The 21131-nt window shown below is 36.0% G+C and overlaps 1 long non-coding RNA gene across 1 annotated transcript; it reads right to left on the reverse strand.

Moving 5' to 3' along the window:
* Nucleotides 1–11541: 11541 nt before the first annotated feature.
* On the reverse strand, nucleotides 11542–12133 carry LOC145550382 (uncharacterized). Its single transcript, XR_014086284.1, has 3 exons — nucleotides 12009–12133; nucleotides 11852–11926; nucleotides 11542–11762 (listed from the first exon to the last, which is right to left on the reverse strand). It is a non-coding gene; the product is annotated as an uncharacterized LOC145550382 (long non-coding RNA).
* Between the last annotated feature and the right edge of the window lie 8998 nt (nucleotides 12134–21131).

Raw genomic sequence — 21131 nt, forward strand, 5'->3', positions numbered from 1 at the left:
TTGACAGAAAGCAGTAAATCCTGTAGCAATGACAGTAATAATTCCATAAAGTAGACACGTGTGGCTACATTTTAATGCATAAAATATTTCTCTACAGTGAAATATGTATGAACAGCATAATTTTGTTATAAAAGAGCAGAAAAAGTTCAAAAACGGCAGTTACTAGAGTGGACACTCTAGTAACTGAAATCAGTTACAGAGTTCCACCATAGGAAATAATGGGGCAATAAATTTGCACAAAAGGGCAATTATTTCAAAAAGTGCAATAGTGAAGGTTACCAAAGTCATAGCACCATTCTCCTGAAGGAGCTGAACGTTTTGATATATAATTAGTACAATTAGTGAAAGATAGTGAGAGTAGTTAAACCATGAAAAACGTACGGAAGACAGAATAATAACTAGAAAAATAGCTGTTCCTAGCGAAACAGCCGTGAGAATGCATATTTGCAGAATGACTGCTGCAGAAATGCAAAAAGTGAGAAAAGCTTAGAAGTAAAGAACAGAAGAAATGAAACAGTTGAAATAGTTGAAACAGTTGAACATGAAACGTAGCAAACTGCAGATATTGCTGAAGCTGAAATTAGTACACACCAGAAATATTTGAAGAAGTGAAACTAACATAAAGAGCCAAATAAGCATATTTGCAGAATGATTGAGGAGAAATATAAGAAACTTGAGAACAAAGAGTAAAAATGAAAAGCATAAGAAAGCTAATATACATTGTAGAAATCCTTTGCCAAGTAGTGAAATTTGCAAAGTGTTCAGAATTCAGCTGAAGAAGCAGAAGTTTGTGTGCAACATGAATATTTGAAAAAGTCAAAAGTGAAACAGAGCGTAAGAAAGAGCACAATTAGCACACGAGGAAATTAGTGCAAACCAGAAATAGTTGAAACAATTGAACAGTGAAACAGCAAAAAGCTTAAATTAGCGGAATCAGAAAATCCAGAAATATTTGAAGGAATAAACAGAGCAAAACCAAAAGAATAAGGGTCAGAAGAAGCAGAAAGTTTGATATATGAATTGATAAAATTGATAAAAGTTTGAGAAGACTTTTGCAGACAGGAAACCAGTAGAACAAAGGAATATCCAGAAAAGTAGACAAGCAAAATGCATAGAAACATAGAATAGTTGAAACAATTGAATAGTGAATATACTATATTAATAAGATATAGTAATTAATAGTAATTATACTGTATAAATTATTAATATATAAATATAGAGGAATTCAGCAGAAGCAGAGTTGGTGCAACCTGAATTATTTGAAAAGTCAAAAAAGTGAACAGAGTTTAAGAAAGAGCATAAATTAAGCAACAGGTAATTAGTGCAATCCAGAAATAGTTGAAACAATTGAATAGTGAAAAGTAAGAGTAAAAAATAGTGGAAACAGTAAAAATATTTAAAGAAACAAGCAAACCTAAAGCAAAAAAGTCAGAAGAAGAAATGTTTGATATATGAATTTTTAAAATGATTAAAATTGTAGAAGATCTAAAATAGTAAAACCCTAGAACCAGAAGGCAACAGAAAGTAGACAAGCAGAATGCATAGACACAGATAAAAACAGAGCACAAGAAGAAAATACATTGAAAGAATAGAGAAAGTGTGACAAGGTTGTACTCCAGAGGAGTTTGACAGAAACAGTAAATCCTGTAACAATGAAAGTAATAATTCCATAAAGTAGACACTAGTGGCTACATTTTAATGCATAAAATATTTCTCTACAGTGAAATATGTACGAACAGCATAATTTTGTTCATAAAAGAGCAGAAAAGTTCAAAACGGCAGTTACTAGAGTGTACACTCAAGTAACTGAAATCAGTTACAGAGTTCCACCATAGGAAATAATGGGGCAAAAATTGCACAAAGGGCAATTATTTCAAAAAGTGCAATAGTGAAGTTTACCAAAAGTCATAGCACCATTCTCCTGAAGAAGCTGAACGTTTTGATATATAATTAGTACAATTAGTGAAAGATAGTGAGAGTAGTTAAACCACGAAAAACGTACGGAAGCCAGAATAATAATAATAATAAAAAAAACAGAAACACTATAGTGAATGATGAATGCATTCCATATAAATAATAAAGAAAACAGAATCACTATAAGTGAGAATGCATTGAATGCATTCTCACTGATAACTAGAAAAATAGCTGTTCCTAGCGAAACAGCCGTGAGAATGCATATTTGCAGAATGTCTGCTGCAAAAATGCAAGAAAAAGTACAGAAAAGCTTAAGCAGTAGAAGAAAGCAGAAGAAATTGAAATAGTTGAAACAGTTGAACAGTGAATATAGCAAACTGCAGAAATTAGCTGAAGCTGAAATTAGTACACCACCAGAAATATCTGAAGAAGTGAAACTTAACATAAGGGCCAAATAAGCATATTTGCAGAATGATTGATGGAGAAATATAAAAACTGAGAACAAAGAGTAAGAAAGATAAGAAAGCTAGTCATACTTTGTAGAAATCCGTTGCCAATGTGAAACTTAGCAAAAGTGTTGAAGATTCAGCTGAAGAAGCAGAAGTTTGTGTGCAACATGAATTATTTGAAAAAGTCAAAAAGGGAACAGAGCGTAAGAAAGAGCACAATTAGCATATGAGTAAATTAGCGCAAACTCAGAATAGTTGAAACAATTGAATAGTAAACATCAAAAAGCAAAATTAGCGGAATCAGAAAAACCAGAAATATTTGAAGGAGTAAAACAGAGCAAAACCAAAAGCATAAGGGTCAGAAGAAGCAGAAAGTTTGATATATGAATTGATAAAATTGATAAAGTTTGAGAAGACCTTTGCAGACAGTAAAACCAGTAGAACCAAAGGAATATCCAGAAAAGTAGACCAGCAAAATGCAAAGAAATATAGAAATAGTAGAAACAGTTGAATCGTGAAGATACTATATTAATAAATAATAGTGAATTAATAATAAATATACTGTATAAATTATATAAATTATATAATATATAAATTATAGAGGAATTCAGCAGAAGAAGCAGGAGTTTGTGTGCAACCTGAATTATTTGAAAAAGTCAAAAAGTGAAACAGAGTTAAGAAAGAGCATAATTGAAACAACAGGAAATAATGCAATCCCAGGAATAGTTGAAACAATTGAATAGTGAACAGTAATAAGTATAAAAAATTAGTGGAAACAGTAAACCAGAAATATTTGAAGGAGTAAAACAGATTAAAGCAAAAAGGATAAGAAGAAGCAGAAATGTTTGATATATGAATTTATAAAATTGATTAAAGATAGTAGAAGATCTTAAAAGATAGTAAAACGAGTAGAACCAGAAGGCAAACAGAAAAGTAGACAAGCAGAATGCATAGACACAGATAAAAACAGAGCACAAGAAGAAATACATTGAAAGAATAGGAGAAAGTGTGACAAGGTTGTACTCCAGAGGAGTTTAACAGAAACAGTAAAACCTGTTGCAATGATGTAATAATTCCATAAAGTAGACACTAGTGGCTACATTTTAATGCATAAAATATTCTCTACAGTGAAATATGTATGAACAGCATAATTTTGTTTATAAAGAGCAGAAAAAGTTCAAAAACGGCAGTTACTAGAGTGGCCACTCAAGTAACTGAAATCAGTTAGAGAGTTCCACCATAGGAATAATGGGCAAAAGATTTGCACAAAAGGCAATTATTTCAAAAAGTGCAATAGTGAAGTTTACCAAAAGTCATAGCTCCATTCTCCTGAAGGAGCTGAACGTTTTGATATATAAATTAGTACAATTAGTGAAAGATAGTGAGAGTAGTTAAACCATGAAAACGTACGGAAGACAGAATAATAATAATAACTAGAAAAATAGCTGTTCCTAGCGAAACAGCCGTGAGAATGCATATTTGCAGAATGACTGCTGCAGAAATGCAAGAAATGTGGAGAAAAGCTTAAGAAGTGGAAGAAAGTAGAAGAAATTGAAATAGTTGAAACAGTTGAACAGTGAAACGTAGCAAACAGCAGAAATTAGCTGAAGCTGAAATTAGTACACAACCAGAAATATTTGAAGTGAAACTTAACATAAAGGGCCAAATAAGCATATTTGCAGAATGATTGATGGAGAAATAACAAAACTGAGAACAAAGAGTAAGATATTGGAAAAAAGCATAAGAAGCTGTCATACATTGTATAAATCCATTGCCAAGTAGTGAAACTTAGCAAAGGTATTGCAGAATTCAGCTCAAGAAGCAGAAGTTTGTGTGCAACATGAATTATTTGAAAAGTCAAAAAGTGAAACAGAGCGTAAGAAAGAGCACAATTAGCACACAAGGAAATTAGTGCAAACCAGAAATACTTGAAACAATTGAACAGTGAACTGCAAAAAGCTTAAATTAGCGAAGCAGAAAAACAAAATATTTGAAGAGTAAAACAGAGGAAAACCAAAAGCAAAAAGGGTCAGAAGAAGCAGAAAAGTTTGATATATGAATTGATAAAATTGATCAAAGTTTGCAGAAGACCTTATCCGACAGTAAAACCAGTAGAACCAAAGGAATATCCAGAAAGTAGACAAGCAAAATGCATAGAAACATAGAAATAGTTGAAACAATTGAATAGTGAATATACAATATTAATATTTAATAGTGAATTAATAGTGATATATTATATGTATAAATTATATAAATTATATAATATATAAATTATAACAGAATTCAGCAGAAGAAGCAGGAGTTTGTGTGCACCCTGAATTATTTGAAAAAGTCAAAAAGTGAAACAGAGTTTAAGAAAGAGCATAATTGAAACAACAGGAAATTAGTTCAATCCAGGAATAGTTGAAACAATTGAATAGTGAAACAGTAATAAGTATAAAAAATTAGTGGAAACAGTAAACCAGAATATTTGCAGGAGTAAAACAGAGCAAAAGCAAAAAGATCAGAAGAAGCAGAAATGTTTGATATATGAATGTATAAAATTGATTAAAGATTGTAGAATATCTTAAAAGATAGTAAAACCAGTAGAACCAGAAGGCGGCAATTATTTCAAAAAGTGCAATAGTGAAGTTACCAAAAGTCATAGCACCATTCCCGAAGAGCTGAACGTTTTGATATATAAATAGTACAATTAGTGAAAGATAGTGAGAGTAAACCATGAAAAACGTACGGAAGACAGAAAATAAAATAATAATAATAACAGAAAAATAGCTGTCCTACGAAACAGCCGGAGAAAGCATATTGCAGAATGACTGCTGCAAAACCAAAAATGGAGAAAACTTAAGAAGTGGAAGAAAGTAAAGAAATGAAATAGTGAAACAGTTGAACAGAAACGTAGCAAACAGCAGAAATTAGCTGAAGCTGAAATAGTACACAACCAAAATATTGAAGTGAAACTTAACATAAAGGGCCAAATAGCATATTTGCAGAATGATGATGAGAAATAAACAAAAACCGAGAACAAAGAGTAGAATGGAAAAAAGCATAAGAGAGCTGTCAACATTGTAGAAATCCATTGCCAAGTAGTGAAACTTACAAAAGTATGCAGAATTCAGCTCAAGAAGCAGAAGTTTTGTGCAACATGAATTAATTTGAAAAAGTCAAAAAGTGAAACAGAGCGTAAGAAAGAGCACAATTAGCACACAAGAAATTAGTGCAACCCAGAATATTGAAACAATTGAACAGTGAAACTGCAAAAACTTAAATTAGCGGAAGCAGAAAAACAAAATATTGAAAAGTAAAACAGAGGAAACCAAAAGCAAAAAGGGTCAGAAGAACAGAAAAGTTGATATATGAATTGATAAAATGATCAAAGTTGCAGAAGACCTTATCCGACAGTAAACCAGTAGAACCAAAGGAAATACAGAAAAGTAGACAAGCAAAATGCATAGAAACATAGAAATAGTTGAAACAATTGAATAGTGAATATACAATATTATATTTAATAGTGAATTAATAGTGAATATATATATTGTATAAATTATATAAATTATAAATATATAAATTATAACAGAATTCAGCAGAAGAAGCAGGAGTTTGTGGCACCCTGAATTATTGAAAAAGTCAAAAAGTGAAACAGAGTTTAAGAAAGAGCATAATTGAAACAACAGGAAATTAGTGCAATCCCAGGAATAGTTGAAACAATTGAATAGTGAAACAGTAATAAGTATAAAAAATTAGTGGAAACAGTAAACCAGAATATTTGCAAGGTAAAACAGAGCAAAAGCAAAAAGGATCAGAAGAAGCAGAAATGTTTGATATATGAATTGTATAAAATTGATTAAAATTGTAGAAATCTTAAAAGATAGTAAAACCAGTAGAACCAGAAGGCAAACAGAAAGTAGACAAGCAGAATGCATAGACACAGATAAAACAGAGCACAAGAAGAAAATACATTGAAAGAATAGGAAAAGTGTGACAAGGTTGTACTCCAGAGGAGTTTGACAGAAAGCAGTAAACCTGTAGCAATGACAGTAATAATTCCATAAAGTAGACACGTGTGGCTACATTTAATGCATAAAATATTTCTCTACAGTGAAATATGTATGAACAGCATAATTTTGTTTATAAAAGAGCAGAAAAAGTTCAAAACGGCAGTTACTAGAGTGGACACTCTAGTAACTGAAATCAGTTACAGAGTTCCACCATAGGAAATAATGGGGCAATAAATTGCACAAAAGGGCAATTATTTCAAAAAGTGCAATAGTGAAGGTTACCAAAAGTCATAGCACCATTCTCCTGAAGGAGCTGAACGTTTTGATATATAAATTAGTACAATTAGTGAAAGATAGTGAGAGTAGTTAAACCATGAAAAACGTACGAAGACAGAATAATAACTAGAAAATAGCTGTTCCTAGCGAAACAGCCGTGAGAATGCATATTTGCAGAATGACTGCTGCAGAAATGCAAAAAATGTGGAGAAAAGCTTAAGAAGTAGAAGAAAGCAGAAAAATTGAAACAGTTGAAATAGTTGAAAACAGTTGAACAGTGAAACGTAGCAAAACTGCAATATTAGCTGAAGCTGAAATTAGTACACAACCAGAAATATTTGAAGAAGTGAAACTTAACATAAAGAGCCAATAAGCATATTTGCAGAATGATTGAAGGAGAAATATAAGAAACTTGAGAACAAAGAGTAAGAAATTGGAAAAAGCATAAGAAAGCTAATCATACATTGTAGAAATCCTTTGCCAAGTAGTGAAAATTAGCAAAGTGTTACAGAATTCAGCTGAAGAAGCAGAAGTTTGTGTGCAACATGAATTATTTGAAAAAGTCAAAAAGTGAAACGAGCGTAAGAAAGAGCACAATTAGCACACAGGAAATTAGTGCAAAACCAGAAATAGTTGAAACAATTGAACAGTGAAACATCAAAAAGCTTAAATTAGCGGAAGCAGAAAAACCAGAAATATTTGAAGGAGTAAATCAGAGGAAAACCAAAAGCAAAAGGGACAGAAAAAGCAGAAAAGTTTGATATATGAATTGATAAAATTGATAAAAGTTGCAGAAGACCTTAGCCGACAGTGAAACCAGTAGAACCAAAGGAATATACAGAAAAGTAGACAAGCAAAATGCATAGAAACATAGAAATAGTTGAAAGAATTGAATAGTGAATATACTATTTTAATAATGTAATAGTCAATTAATAGTTAATTATACTGTATAAATTATATAATATATAAATAATAGCAGGATTCAGCAGAAGAAGCAGGAGTTTGAGTGCAACCTGAATTATTGAAAAAGTAAAAAGTGAAAGAGTTTAAGAAGAGCATAATTGAAACAACAGGAAATTAGTGCAATCCCAGAAATAGTTGAAACAATTGAATAGTGAAACAGAAAAGTAGACAAGCAGAATGCATAGACACAGATAAAAACAGAGCACAAAAGAAAATACATTGAAAGAATAGGAGAAAGTGTGACAAGGTTGTACTCCAGAGGAGTTTAACAGAAAACAGTAAAACCTGTAGCAAAGATAGTAATAAATCCATAAAGTAGACACGTGTGGCTACATTTTAAAGCATAAAATATTTCTCTACAGTGAAATATGTATGAACAGCATAATTTTGTTTATAAAAGAGCAGAAAAAGTTCAAAAACGGCAGTTACTAGAGTGGCCACTCAAGTAACTGAAATCAGTTACAGAGTTCCACCATAGAAATAATGGGGCAAAAATGTGCACAAAAGGGCAATTATTTCAAAAAGTGCAATAGTGAAGTTTACCAAAAGTCATAGCACCATTCTCCTGAAGGAGCTGAACGTTTTGATATATAAATTAGTACAATTAGTGAAAGATAGTGAGAGTAGTTAAACCAGGAAAAACGTACGGAAGCCAGAATAATAATAATAATAATAATAATAAAGAAAAACAGAATCACTATAAGTGAGAATGCATTGAATGCATTCTCACTGATAACTAGAAAAATAGCTGTTCCTAGCGAAACAACCGTGAGAATGCATATTTGCAGAATGTCTGCTGCAAAAATGCAAGAAAAAGTAGAGAAAAGCACAAGAAGTGAAGGAAAGCAGAAGAAATGGAAATCATTGGAAAGTGGAACAAATCAAAAGTATAAATATAGCAGTAGCGGAAATACTTTAAAACCAGAAAAAGTTGAACAGTTGGAACAGTGAAACATAGAAAGACAGGAAAAATAATAAAATAGGAGAACCAGTAATTATTACAAAGCCAGAAATATTTGAAGAAGTGAGACAGCAAAACAAAAAAGCATAAACGAACAGCAGAAGCAGAACAGTTTGATACATGATTTACTGAACTTGATTAAATCTTGCAGAAGACTTTAAAAAATAGTTACGAAATTGAAGAAGTATATATATCTATATATATACATATATATATATCTATATGTACATATAGATATATATATATGTGATACATATATATGTATATCACAGGAAGCAGGTAACAGACATTTTCATTGAAAGATAAGACTGAAACCATTTATAAAAATATGTTCACCCTGTGATTTGTATTATAAAGTATCTATTTATCATTTAATTTGAACAAGCAAAGCCAGTGATGCAGCACCTGGGATTGCACAACTTCTCGCTAACTGCACTGATTGTTATTTTATGAGAGCGATGCTCCGTCTGTCTGTACGTCGCAAATAACATGGTTAAAAACATTTAATGTATGAACTGATTTTCCATAATTTATTCTATGTATTTAATGTACTGTGTTTTTATTGTCATCAACTGTGTGTGTAACGTGCTTCGTTTGCTGAGGAGCGATCTTTAACGGCAAATTATTGAAGATAGCAAACAGCATGCAGATTCTTAATTGAGGCAGGCAGTTCTCGTGCCTTATCGCTGGGGGCACTCATGAGCCCAGATATTGTAGCTCAACTGCAGAGTAAGAGACAGTACCAGGGAGCTAGCCACACATTAGCTGTGCTGATACAGAGAGCGAGAAAGACGTGGTTTTGAGTTGTACTTTAACGGTTTCTCCCTTTGCTATTAAGCACAGCACGAATTTAATAATATCTACATGTCTAAGTTTGTTTGACGGAATTATAACAGAATTATTCTGCGGAGGCGGCGCTGCTATGGATGTCATAGCAGCTTAATGCCCTCCAGCATTGTACGCATGCGCATAATTTCCTTATGTAAACAATAACATGCAGGGTCTAGATTTGTAAATCTGATTATAAGTAAGTTGGAGCCTCACCAGCTATAAATATCACTGCTCAAAATGTTTTTTGCAGATTTGCATGCAACAAACATTTTTTGTTGCATGCAACGATGCAAATGATGTACATTTATTAATGTACATCATTAATAAATGATGTACATTTATTAATGTTTGTGATGGAAAACCTTACATGGATTTAATTTTTGTAAAATAGCCAAATGAGTTTTGTAAACCAAAAGATTTTTAATTTGTAAATGGATTGGAAAATTTGGGACTTGAGGTCAAAAAATGACCATAACCACACTCACTTTAAATGCAAAATAAATAAATTGAATATAAACCTGGAAAACTGCACTAAGTGTAATAATAAAAGGCAAACTAAGAATGTACTCAGTTCTATTTATTTTCTTTACATACTGTCAATACACAATGTCACACAATTTGTAAAATGTCATAGAACTTTTTCATTTCAGTCAAGTCATACAAACATTTCATTTGATTCAGACTATCAAGCAGTACAATATTCTGAATTATTCAAAGTAAACAGTTTCTAAAGAAACCCAGAAGATTGCATTGCCTTAATGATATTTACCATTTATTCCTCCTCAATGGGACATAAAAGTGAAACACATTTGCTGTGTATCATTGACTTTTTTGCAATCCCTTGTACCGAGCAACAGTGGAGAGGAAAAACTCCCTTCAACAGGAAGAAACCTCTGACAGATCCAGGCTCAATACAAGCAGCCATCTGCCACGACTGACTGGGCTTTTTAGAAGACATGATATGAGAAGTAGGTCTTCTCAAATCATGCACAATAAACAGCTTTCTGTGCAAAAAAAAGAACGGAATTATTTTTGATTATGAAAATGATCAAAAATGATTCATGCTTTATACTTCAGTAAAGAAAAAACTCACTAAAGCATAACCCAGTAGTAGCAATACATTGTGAAACTGGAGGTGTACAAGTTACACAGATACAGAAAAAACCTATGAGGACATGGTCAATTATATTTAGAAATGTATTGTATTTTCATTCTTAAGCTTAAAGAATGGAATGTCAAGATTACAAAGCCTCTACTGAAAAGAATGTGACCAAACCCCCTCCCCAAGAAACAAATTCAGTTTAAAATGTAGTATCTGAGTGTAGTTTATCCTATTGCTAAACTATAGTAGTTCAACACCCTTATTCTAATTTTGCTAATGATTAAAATTAATTGACAATGCTTTTCTCTTTCTTTTCCCTGATGTCTATATTAGCTGCTCAAATAGCATAAGTGTGGCAATCCTTTGCCATAACATTTTACCAGCTGATACCCTCCCCCCACATAAATACAGGATTCACAGTTGTGTAATATGTGACTTTAAAAATATTACAATAGCATAATTTACTTTTTTTTGGTTTCTCGTAAAGATTTAGTTTTTCTTTCCTTTTTATTGTCACCATGTTCATTAATATCAACAGGTGACAAAGCATTACTCATTGCATAAAGTCACAAGTTTACACACTAGGAGTCCCGTCTTATTCCCACTTTTAGTATGATGAAATAATCCTGCTAAACTAAAACACTTGAGGTTTGATATCTTACATATTTAAACTTTCACTAGTTGACACTTTAACCCAACATGTGGAACCTGATTTAAAAAAACACATTTGTACATAAACATGATGTAAATCTGCAAATCTACAGAGATTTTAGCAGAATGAAATGAGCTTAATTACAAATTTGTCAAAACTGTGTATAGTTCACATTTACATGGTTGTTGTGAAGATGATTCTGGTGATGCAAGTTAAAATAATAATAAAATCAGTCACTGTGAAGATATAAATGTTCACACTTGATGGGGTCTTTCTGATTGCCGCTGCAGCTTCCTTTAACCTGCTCAGTGTTTGCAACATCATTGGACAGATGGGTGCAGATCTTCAGGAAAAAAGTGAGACACTTTAACCTTCTGAGCAAACAGTTCAAGTTCTTACTTCTTCCTACTTCTTTTCAAACATGCTAAGATAACTGTGGTCCAAAAATATCTGTCTTTTGGATTTCTTGTTCCTGTGCATGATTTTATACTGTAATATTCAAAATAAATCAATAAATGGAAGCCTCAGTCCTGTCACAGGTGTCCTGAAATGCTGACTGTTGTATCATGTCATCTGTCACAACGCGTTTTGCTGTCGTAACACGCTAACATTACGTCCACTAAAGATGAAAAATAAATACGACAGTCAGCTGGACAAAGATTGTAGTTATTTCTCAGTTAGTTGAACAGAAGCAATATTGATTCTCACCAGAGTCGGCTGCACCTCATCTCTGCTGGTGAAAGGGATGCCTTGGGGATACCAGACATGCATGGGAAAGTCCTCCTGAGAACCAAGAGAAAACATGTGTTGTAATGACCTATAAACGGTAAACGTCCTATGACACATGATAGGTAGTTACTTCAACCTTGCTGCAGGAGACACAATGTCTTGTAAGTGAAGTTTCATGAACAGATGTTAACTTCATGTTTAGCTGTGAGAGTCTCAGCTTGATTGGAGTGGATGGCCGAGCTACAACTTAAGACACTTTAATCTGTATGCAAAGAGATTTATCATGAGTAACAATAGCATTCTCAGAGAAAAGAAGTGAACATTCACACTTACAAATCAATAGCTCCACTTCAGCCACAGCAGGAGGATATCCCTTGACTGATGCAGCAAGAGGACATGTCTCTGAGTGCTCAAGCTGGAGAACATGTTTCTGTGTAAGGAAGTTCTTTTTTCCCTCAGTGGTCACCAGTGCTCAGTTGTGAGCTGAAAGGATGCATTTCACCCTGTGCCTTCATAACGACTGTCATGTTAGGATGCAGTAGGATCTTCTGTTTTGGTCGAGTGTGAACTGGAGGAGATGTTGAAGCTTGCAGTCGTTTTTCAGGTGGTGTTAACTGATGTTGAGACTAAAATGTTCTAGTCAAGCCCCCCACCCACCTACCCACCCACTATGCCTGAACCCTTCCTAAACTCCCATTTTTCATCCCAAGGGGGCATCAGCTGGCATATGTTATTGGTTCATGAGGAAGCTGTGTTACACACAGACCTCCTGGTGATTTTTTTGTGATCTACTGTAGCAGCTTGTTTAGAACTGCTGAAGAGTTGTGGTTTGTGCACTTATCAATATAAATGCACAAGCCACAACTTCTTTAAAGTTTTTATAATTTGAATTTTACATTAATCATATCCTATATTACATACTATATATATATATATATATTATTTATATTAAATTGACCTTTAATTTAAAGTCTCAAATCTAAATGAGCAGACTTATTTAGGTTTAATCAAATGGTTAGATTTTGTGACAAAAGCCTCATATATATAACTTTAATAGTTTCTACCACAAAGTTTATCACTGGAAAAATTGCAATATTCTTAAAACATAAACTGTTTGGATTCCTAATATTTAAAAAAATGGCATAACTCTTATTGGCTGATAATGTAATGATTTGAAGAAATATAATTAGGAACGCTGTTGTGTAAGACATTTTAAGAGGAAATACAGTCATTTTAAAAAAAGTTTACCTTTGGCATGCTTTTACTCACAGACCTCTGATGATTCGGTTGTGGACAGGACCAGAACACAGGATCATGGTAACTGTAGTATGTTCTCATCACACCTGAATGTAAAGATTTTGTGGCTGAGAAATGAAATAGATCAAGCAATGTGTTTTTCTCTGTGGTGCAGAAGTGATCAACTGAACATATCCCCGAGAACTGAAACAGCTCCAGAATTTGCCCTGGTGAACTGCGTACCTGATTCTCGTTGAAATCTCCACATACAATGACGGGTGACAGTCCAACATCTCCAGTGCATCCAGAAGGCTTACCAGATTTTCCAGGAACGGTCTCAGGCTGTAGTCGGGAGGTCGGTACACAGCTGCAATCACTGCCCTGAATGGAGACTCAACCTTCAAAGCCACAAATTCAAGATCAGTCACATTTTGCAAATATTTTCTTTCATTAACCTTAATATGGTTTCTCACATAAACCGCCACACCACCTCCACTTTTGGAAGCCATTTGGGGAAAATTTGAGTATGACACATGTCTGTTTCGTTTGAACATATTGTAGCCATCCAGATGCAGATTGTCGTAAACAAAAGATCCTTTTAGGTGAGTTTCAGTCAGACACAGCACATCTGCCAGACACAGTTCGTGATGTTTTCTTATGTCACAGATGTGAGATGGGAGTCCCTCGGTTATGCGAAACAATTACCAGTGTTTCTGGCCTGTTTAAAGTTTCTTTCACCTGAAGAAGAGGCATCATGTCATCTACGCTGGCTTGTCTCATGGTCTGAAGAGCTGCAGTGACTTGAGGATTGGCAAATATTTTTTTTTCGTCGAAATCCAGTAGGTAGAGTCCACTGAGAGACGTTACCCTGCTGAGAGCTACGTATGCCATACCTGGTTCAAAGATTTTCTTCAAAGACACCACAGCTGCATTTGTTGTTAGGCCTTGGGTTTTGTGAATAGTACAAGCAAAAGCCAGTTTCACAGGAAACTGTCTACGTACCACTCCATTTAGCTTCAGATTCTCCTCCGCTCTCTCGATGTAAACAAGATTGGCAGTCTCTGAAGGTCCACTTTGGTTTCTGGTCCCACTTGTTTGATTATCCATTGTCAGGCCCAGCTTACTGATGCTGTGTTCATCAGTGTCAGAAGTTACAACAGCTGTTAGGACACCAAATGCACCATTAACTAGTCCATTTTGAACATCGATATTTCTGGTAAGCATGACATGAGCTCCAACGGCAACTTTCAAAGTGTCTGCTAAATCATTTCTACCTCCCTTGCATGGTCTTTCTTTGCGTGCCATTCTGCCTGTTCGTGGATCCTTTTGGAAGTCATCTGCGTCGATGGTGATGATGTTGGAATGTAACAAGTTCAGAGTTGCCAAATTGTGTTCATCCACCAACTTATTGGTTGCAAAAATGTGCAAAACGTCAGCAGGGCAAAGACTTGGTTCTGTGATGGCTTGTGATAACAAATCTCTGTCAGCCTGAGACAATTCATCAGTTTTTCCTTTCACCCGAATTCTGTTCAGCATCTCTGCAAACGCAATATCATCTTTTTGCCTCATAATCTCAGTTAGAGAGGTCATTTGAAAATGTTCCTGCCACAAGTCAATATCCGCTGGGTCGTGTACACAAAGAGGTGTAGATTGGCGAATTGGTTTCAGCTGAGCGTAATCGCCGAGCACCAATACAGATACATCTCCAAATGGTTTATGACTTCCTTTGATTTGTTTGAGCCGTGCATCCACATAAGCAAAGAGGGGCTTAGAAACCATTGAGATCTCATCAATGATCAAGATTTGAACGTTGAATAGTTCTGACCTGATTTCATCCAACTGATTGCCAAGACCTTGAATTGGAGGTTTTAACGACCTTGGAAGTTTAAACAAAGAGTGCAGTGTTGTTCCACCGATGTTGAAAGCTGCCGTTCCAGTGAAAGAAGTGAGCAGAACAGTTGGAGCAGAAATATCAGCATCCTCTGAGAAGCGTGGCAGCCTGCTGAGTATTTTGCGTGCCTCTGAGTAAATGCATCGAATCAGATGCGACTTTCCAGTACCTGCCCCACCATTTACATACAGAAAAAATGGCTCTGGTTTCAGACCGCACACAAGTTTAAGGCAGAAGTCTCTGATGGCATAGAAAATACAGGCCTGCTTCTGGTTCAGGTTCTGATACATTTGTCTCAGCAAATTCGGATCCATAGCGGGAGGTTCTCTGATGGCTCGCATTTCATTGACGGCAGAAGACTGAGGACAAAAGTCTGGTACATTTTCCTGTTCGTTTTCAGGCTCTGCCGGCTGAAGGTCGTCGTCACACTGCAACCTCACAACTTCAGATTCAGGAGCAAGATTACACCACTCATCAATCACATGGTCTCTGCTTTCCTCAAACTCTTCAAGGGCACTCTCAATCTCCTCACTGTTTTTCTCATATTTGTCTCTGTTTCTCTTGACAACACTTTTGACGGTTTCAAGGAGGTCTGAACCTGGTAGGCGGACACAGCCAGAGGAGTAAAAGGACTCGTAGGTAGGAAGACTGACGCTTCGAATTTCAAACTCTGACCGATGAGGAAGGTACAGTCTCAGTAATCTGGCATAAAACTGCTCCGGTTCCTTCTCTTTAGAACAATGATAGTAGCGGATGACGGAGGGCTTGTCATTTTTTCGCCTTGTTACAAATCCCAGCTGATTTAAAAGTGGTAAAACACCATTAGTGCTTGCCTTCTCTGAACTTACAAACCTGCAGGTAGCAGCGAAATCAGCCAAACACATTTCCTCATATTCGGGTATTTCAGGCCTTGCTTTGTACTTATCCGTCAAACTGGTCATCCATATATTGCAGGAATCCGATGGGATATCCTCCAAGAAAGACATTGGTCGACTCATCTTTACAGGATTATCGTCTGTGGGTATGAACACAACACTGCGGGAACAGTTTTTCATCTTTAATCCACAGGCTCGAGCAACACACTCCTGAGCACTAATTTCTCGCTTTTTAGAGTACGCTTGCATGATCGCTTTCATTTCATCACACTCATTGACTCGGTCCATGTTTGAATTGTCAATCACTGTTTTCAGGTACTCTGACAGTCCACTTTCTTTCTTTGTGATGTATTTTGTTAGATACTGTATACATGAGTAGGCATTTAGTATGAAAGACACATCAATGTTACTGTCCCAAGCTTTAAGCAGATGTGGATTGTAAGCATTTATCCAGCAATCTTTGGGATCACGCTTCAAGTAGATGGCAGTCTTTTTGTTCATGGTCTGAAGACAAGATTCATACTCTTCTAGCGTCAAGTGACACCGAGAAAGGATCTGCTCTAAACTCATGGAAGCGACTTCAGGTTCGTTCAGGAGTTGCATCAAAGGTCTGAGTTTGGCTTGGCAGTTTCAGTGTCATTGTTCTCACCTGGTCTGGAGATCACTGTGTTTCTGCAGGGGGCTTTGGAAAACTAAATCGACAACCAGAGTTCACACTCTTGAAACAAGATCTGGTGTGATTCTTACTGTGTCTCTGAACTTCAGAAACTTTCCGATACAGTTCTGGTTCTCTGTCTGGATCAGGAAGCTGTGCCGAGATGTATTTATCAACAAAATTACACACAGTTTGATCGTCTGACTCATCCAGCTGTGGAGCTCCTTCAACCCATAGCATCGCATGGATGTGTGGACTTCCTCTGTGCTGAAACTCAACTCTGTAAAAATAGTCAATCACTCTTCCCAAAGGCTGAGCATCTGACAGCAACAAATCTCTGAAAAGTGCCTCAACTCGCTTATCAAATAAACGCATGCAGGTGACAGGATTGGATCGCAGAATCTCAGACTTGGCGGTCCAGTCAAGAGCGTCGACATCAATTTCCTCACCTTGTTGCCTCTTTATGGCTTGAATGATTTCAGGCCATCTGAACTCTGCAGCTGAAAACGTGACAAAAAAACAGGGGGTGCCAATTTGACGAATTATACTGAACAAGTCTTTGTTGCTCTGTTCCAGTATGCTGGAGTACCTCTTAGAGGTTGCATGAATCTCATGGCGTCTTTATTTCTCACCAGTTTCTCAACCTCTCGTTTGTCCTGCAACATACCTGAGGTTATTCTGCGACCATCTCTGGTTCTGGTCTTTCCTTTTCGTAGCTGAATCGTCATGCTGTTGTTAGCCAAGTGTATCTCTGTCACAAACTGTGCAAAAAACAAGTATGTTGGGTCTCTGGCAAAGCGATTATCAACATTAAATAGCCGTGACTTGAAATATCCACTTGGTGTCACTTTAATGAGTCTCCTTGTGTCCAAAGTGTTCTCTGATGTTGGAAATTGTACCGGGAAGCTCATGGATTCCAAATTTGGGGTCTTAAAAAAGCTGACGGGTGAATTTGATTGTGCCGGCGCCAAGCAGTATGTACTTTCAGAGAAACAAAGTATCTCTTCTGATATGTCAGGAGGCTGAAGGCATGATTCTATAGCAAATCCTCCATTTGGCAAATCACCTTCTTCTCCGTCATTCATCTGTTGCTGGAGTTGTTCACAATCATTGTCCTGATCATTTCAGCCTCACATAAAGCATTTTTCTCATACTCGTCAATTTCCATCAGATCTGCTTCATCATAGTCATCCTCATCCATACTTACTTCGCTATCATCATCATCATCATCATCATCGTCATCATCATCAGGAAGTGTAGGGTCACAAAGCTCAGCTTCATGTCTAATATTTATGTCCCGATACTCTGGATGAATCTGCTTCAGTTTTAGTAATGCAGAGATTAGTTTAGACCAGGTTACTGTCTGAAAAAGTTGATGACCTCTATAGGACAAACGTCGCTTCAATTTTACTCTCATCACTTGGGACTCACTCCGAAGCCGGGGCAAGGCATTGACTGTCTCTTGGAGCTCTGATGGTACACACACAAAATTGCCCCTTATTAATCTTTGTCTGCCTTTTGGAAGAGGAATGATCTTTGCGAAAGGTATGCACTTAGCAATCAGGTGTCTTTCCAGAATATTCAAATCTGACAGTTCACTGGGAATTTCTGCCAAGTCAAGTTTGTTTGCTGCTGCTAGTGGTGGCATGTATCCTTTCTTTAGATGTCTGTGGCAGGTGTGACAAATCCACTCTTGACTTCTCTCATGAGGTACTGTACACTGTCTATCCGTGCAGCTTTCATCGCAAACATGGACATACTTGCCTGTTAGACACTGTTCAACCACATCTGGTTTCTTTACATAATTTGACCTTTTACAGAGTTCTACTTGGTTGGGAAACGAGGACTTGTGACACACAGTGCACACATAAGTAGGGCCAGCCTTTATATTTAATCTGAAAACTGAAATGGCTTCATTAATCAGTCTGTTCTCTGGCGTATTAGTTTGTGCAACACATGTTTCAAGATTCTCCGTTTCTCTCTGAGGAAATCTTTTCATCTGTCTGTATTTTCTTTTACATTCAGTGCACATCTGTTCTTTTGCAGCATCCTGAATGAACTGTCTTTATTGTATTTGTCTCTCATTAGGGATTTCATCAGTTCTTTGTGTCTGAGCCTGAATTCTCTGTTTTTGCATAAAGCTCAGTCTTATAAGACCTCTGTCTCTGTCTAAATGTTGGATTATTTCTGTATAAATTTCTCATGTAGCTTTTCTGTCGTTCCTGAATCTAGGATTATTTCTGTATAAATTTCTGATGTAGCTTTTCTGTCGTTCCTGAAATCTAGGATTATTTCTGTATAAATTTCTGATGTAGCTTTTCTGTCGTTCCTGAAATCTAGGATTATTTCTGTATAAATTTCTGATGTAGTCTTTCTGTCGTTCCTGAAATACAGAATTATTTCTGTATAAATTTCTGATGTAGCTTTTCTGTCGTTCCTGAAATCTAGGATTATTTCTGTATAAATTTCTGATGTAGCTTTTCTGTCGTTCCTGAAATCTAGGATTATTTCTGTATAAATTTCTGATGTAGCTTTTCTGTCGTTCCTGAAATCTAGGATTATTTCTGTATAAATTTCTGATGTAGCTTTTCTGTCGTTCCTGAAATCTAGGATTATTTCTGTATAAATTACTCACATAGTATTTTTGTCTCTGTTTAAATTTTTCATTCTCTTTGTATGCTGTTCTGATGCGTGATCTCTGTTTCTCTTTAAACTCATAACTCTGTCTATACAGATTTTTCATGTACAGTTTTTCTTCTGCTTCCTTTCAGGGTTGTTTTGAAAATTCCTGTGAGAATAAGATATTTTCTTTGCTCTGAAGGACTCGCTTAACGCATAGTTTTCTCTTTCCTTCCTTTTTGATTCTCTTTTCTTTGTTTCGGTATCTCTGCCTTAAGTAGTCTCATCTTCATCTTTTGTCTTTTCGCTTTAGGGTACTTTGACAGTTTCAAAGACATTTCCAAAAGTGCACTTGTTGCATTTTTTGTTTCACTGGAAATGGGGAGTACTATATTTTCTTGTGTGACAGACGACATAAAACTAACTGCATTAGATACACCTTCAATTACATCATCAGAAGGACCACTTGCAACAGGACACATGACTTCAACATTGATGTTTGACTCAAGAGCAGGAATGTTTTGTGTCAGGGAAGCAGACTCAACCTCTTGCTGAACAGCAGTTGGTGTCTCGGATTCATTTAACAGTGGAGAGGTGCCAACTGTGTCTGAAGCGTCTCTCTGGTAAAATGAGAGGGGCTGGAGTTCAAATGCACAAGATGATGGAACATTAAGCATTGTGTACACTGATTTTAATCTGTGAATCATGTCACTAAGACGGGAAAATTTCAGCATCACTGCTGTGCCAAAGTTTAAAAGATTGCATGTCATTGGCATTCCATTTTTGTTCCTTGTGTGTGGGTCAAAGTATCCATACTCACCAAATCTGCTTCTAAAAACCCCAATGGCCAAGCCTGACATGATCAGCAGCCCATATTGTACATCTGATGACAATTGTCTCAATGCTTTTTCCAGGCTTGGAAAACTCTGTCCACCTCCAAATGTTCCACATACGGGTACTGGAGTCATGGCGATCTGATATGTTGACCTGCGTGCCAGTACCTCATTTGGTAGTTCATCAGTTGCCAAATGGATGCTACGAGGAAATCTTCTCTAGCCTGTCTGTACACGGCATCACCTTTATCCAGAATGAGGTCAAGATCTGGTCTGGTAATTGTTTCATTCTCGTGGAAAAAAGCCAGAAAAACCAAACTGTTTGCCATACACTGACTGTTCCTGTATTTTCCATATTTTAACGAATCTTGACTCCGTGAGGCACACACATTTATCACTGATGGCTGAAGTTCTACATTAACTCGAGACTGCTGAGCTGAACCACGTCCCCTTTTCACCATGTTAGCATAAGACATTTGTGATGTACTTTTGTATCTCCTGCATTATGCTGGAATACTGGTTTGGTAGTGTTTCCATTAGATAGTGTTACCACAGAGGATAAACTGTTTTCACTTCTATCGTTTACCTGCTGTCGTTCAAAAGACTCTCCAACTGACTTGTTCTCCGAGTCAGTACCTGTCACTTTATCGCTCTGAGGCTGTTTCTCCTTCTGCCATCTGAGCTTCTGAGCCTGGGAACGCTGATTCTTTCTGGGCATTGTTGTTTAGACTTCTGGACAGGTCAGGCAGGAAACAGCAACTCCAATGGTCGTTGTTGATCTTTTTATCTCAAGATAAGCAGATACAACACAAAACTACACCAATGCACTTACAATCAATGTATTAGTGTTGAATAGCTAGTCAGTACAAACCTGTGAACAAACCTGAAGTTCAGTCCAACGTCAGTAGCAGCAAGCAGGAACACGGATTAGGCAGCTCAGATAAAAACTGAGCTTTACTTCAGTCCAATTGGAATTTTGTTCAATAAAGATTTTGCTCAGAAGATTAATTTTCAGTTTTTAAATGTATACAGATCAAGTATTTAGTTGATCTGTTTCAGAAATTATTTAAAATAGAAAATTATAATCCAATTTGAAATAGAAGTGTTTTTAAACTTCAGGTCCAAATCAGATTACTCAAAAAGACGTCTT

This window comes from Poecilia reticulata, unplaced genomic scaffold (genome assembly GCF_904066995.2).
Source record: "Poecilia reticulata unplaced genomic scaffold, P_reticulata-male-v2 Scaffold_39, whole genome shotgun sequence".
Classification (NCBI taxonomy): Eukaryota; Metazoa; Chordata; class Actinopteri; order Cyprinodontiformes; family Poeciliidae; genus Poecilia; species Poecilia reticulata.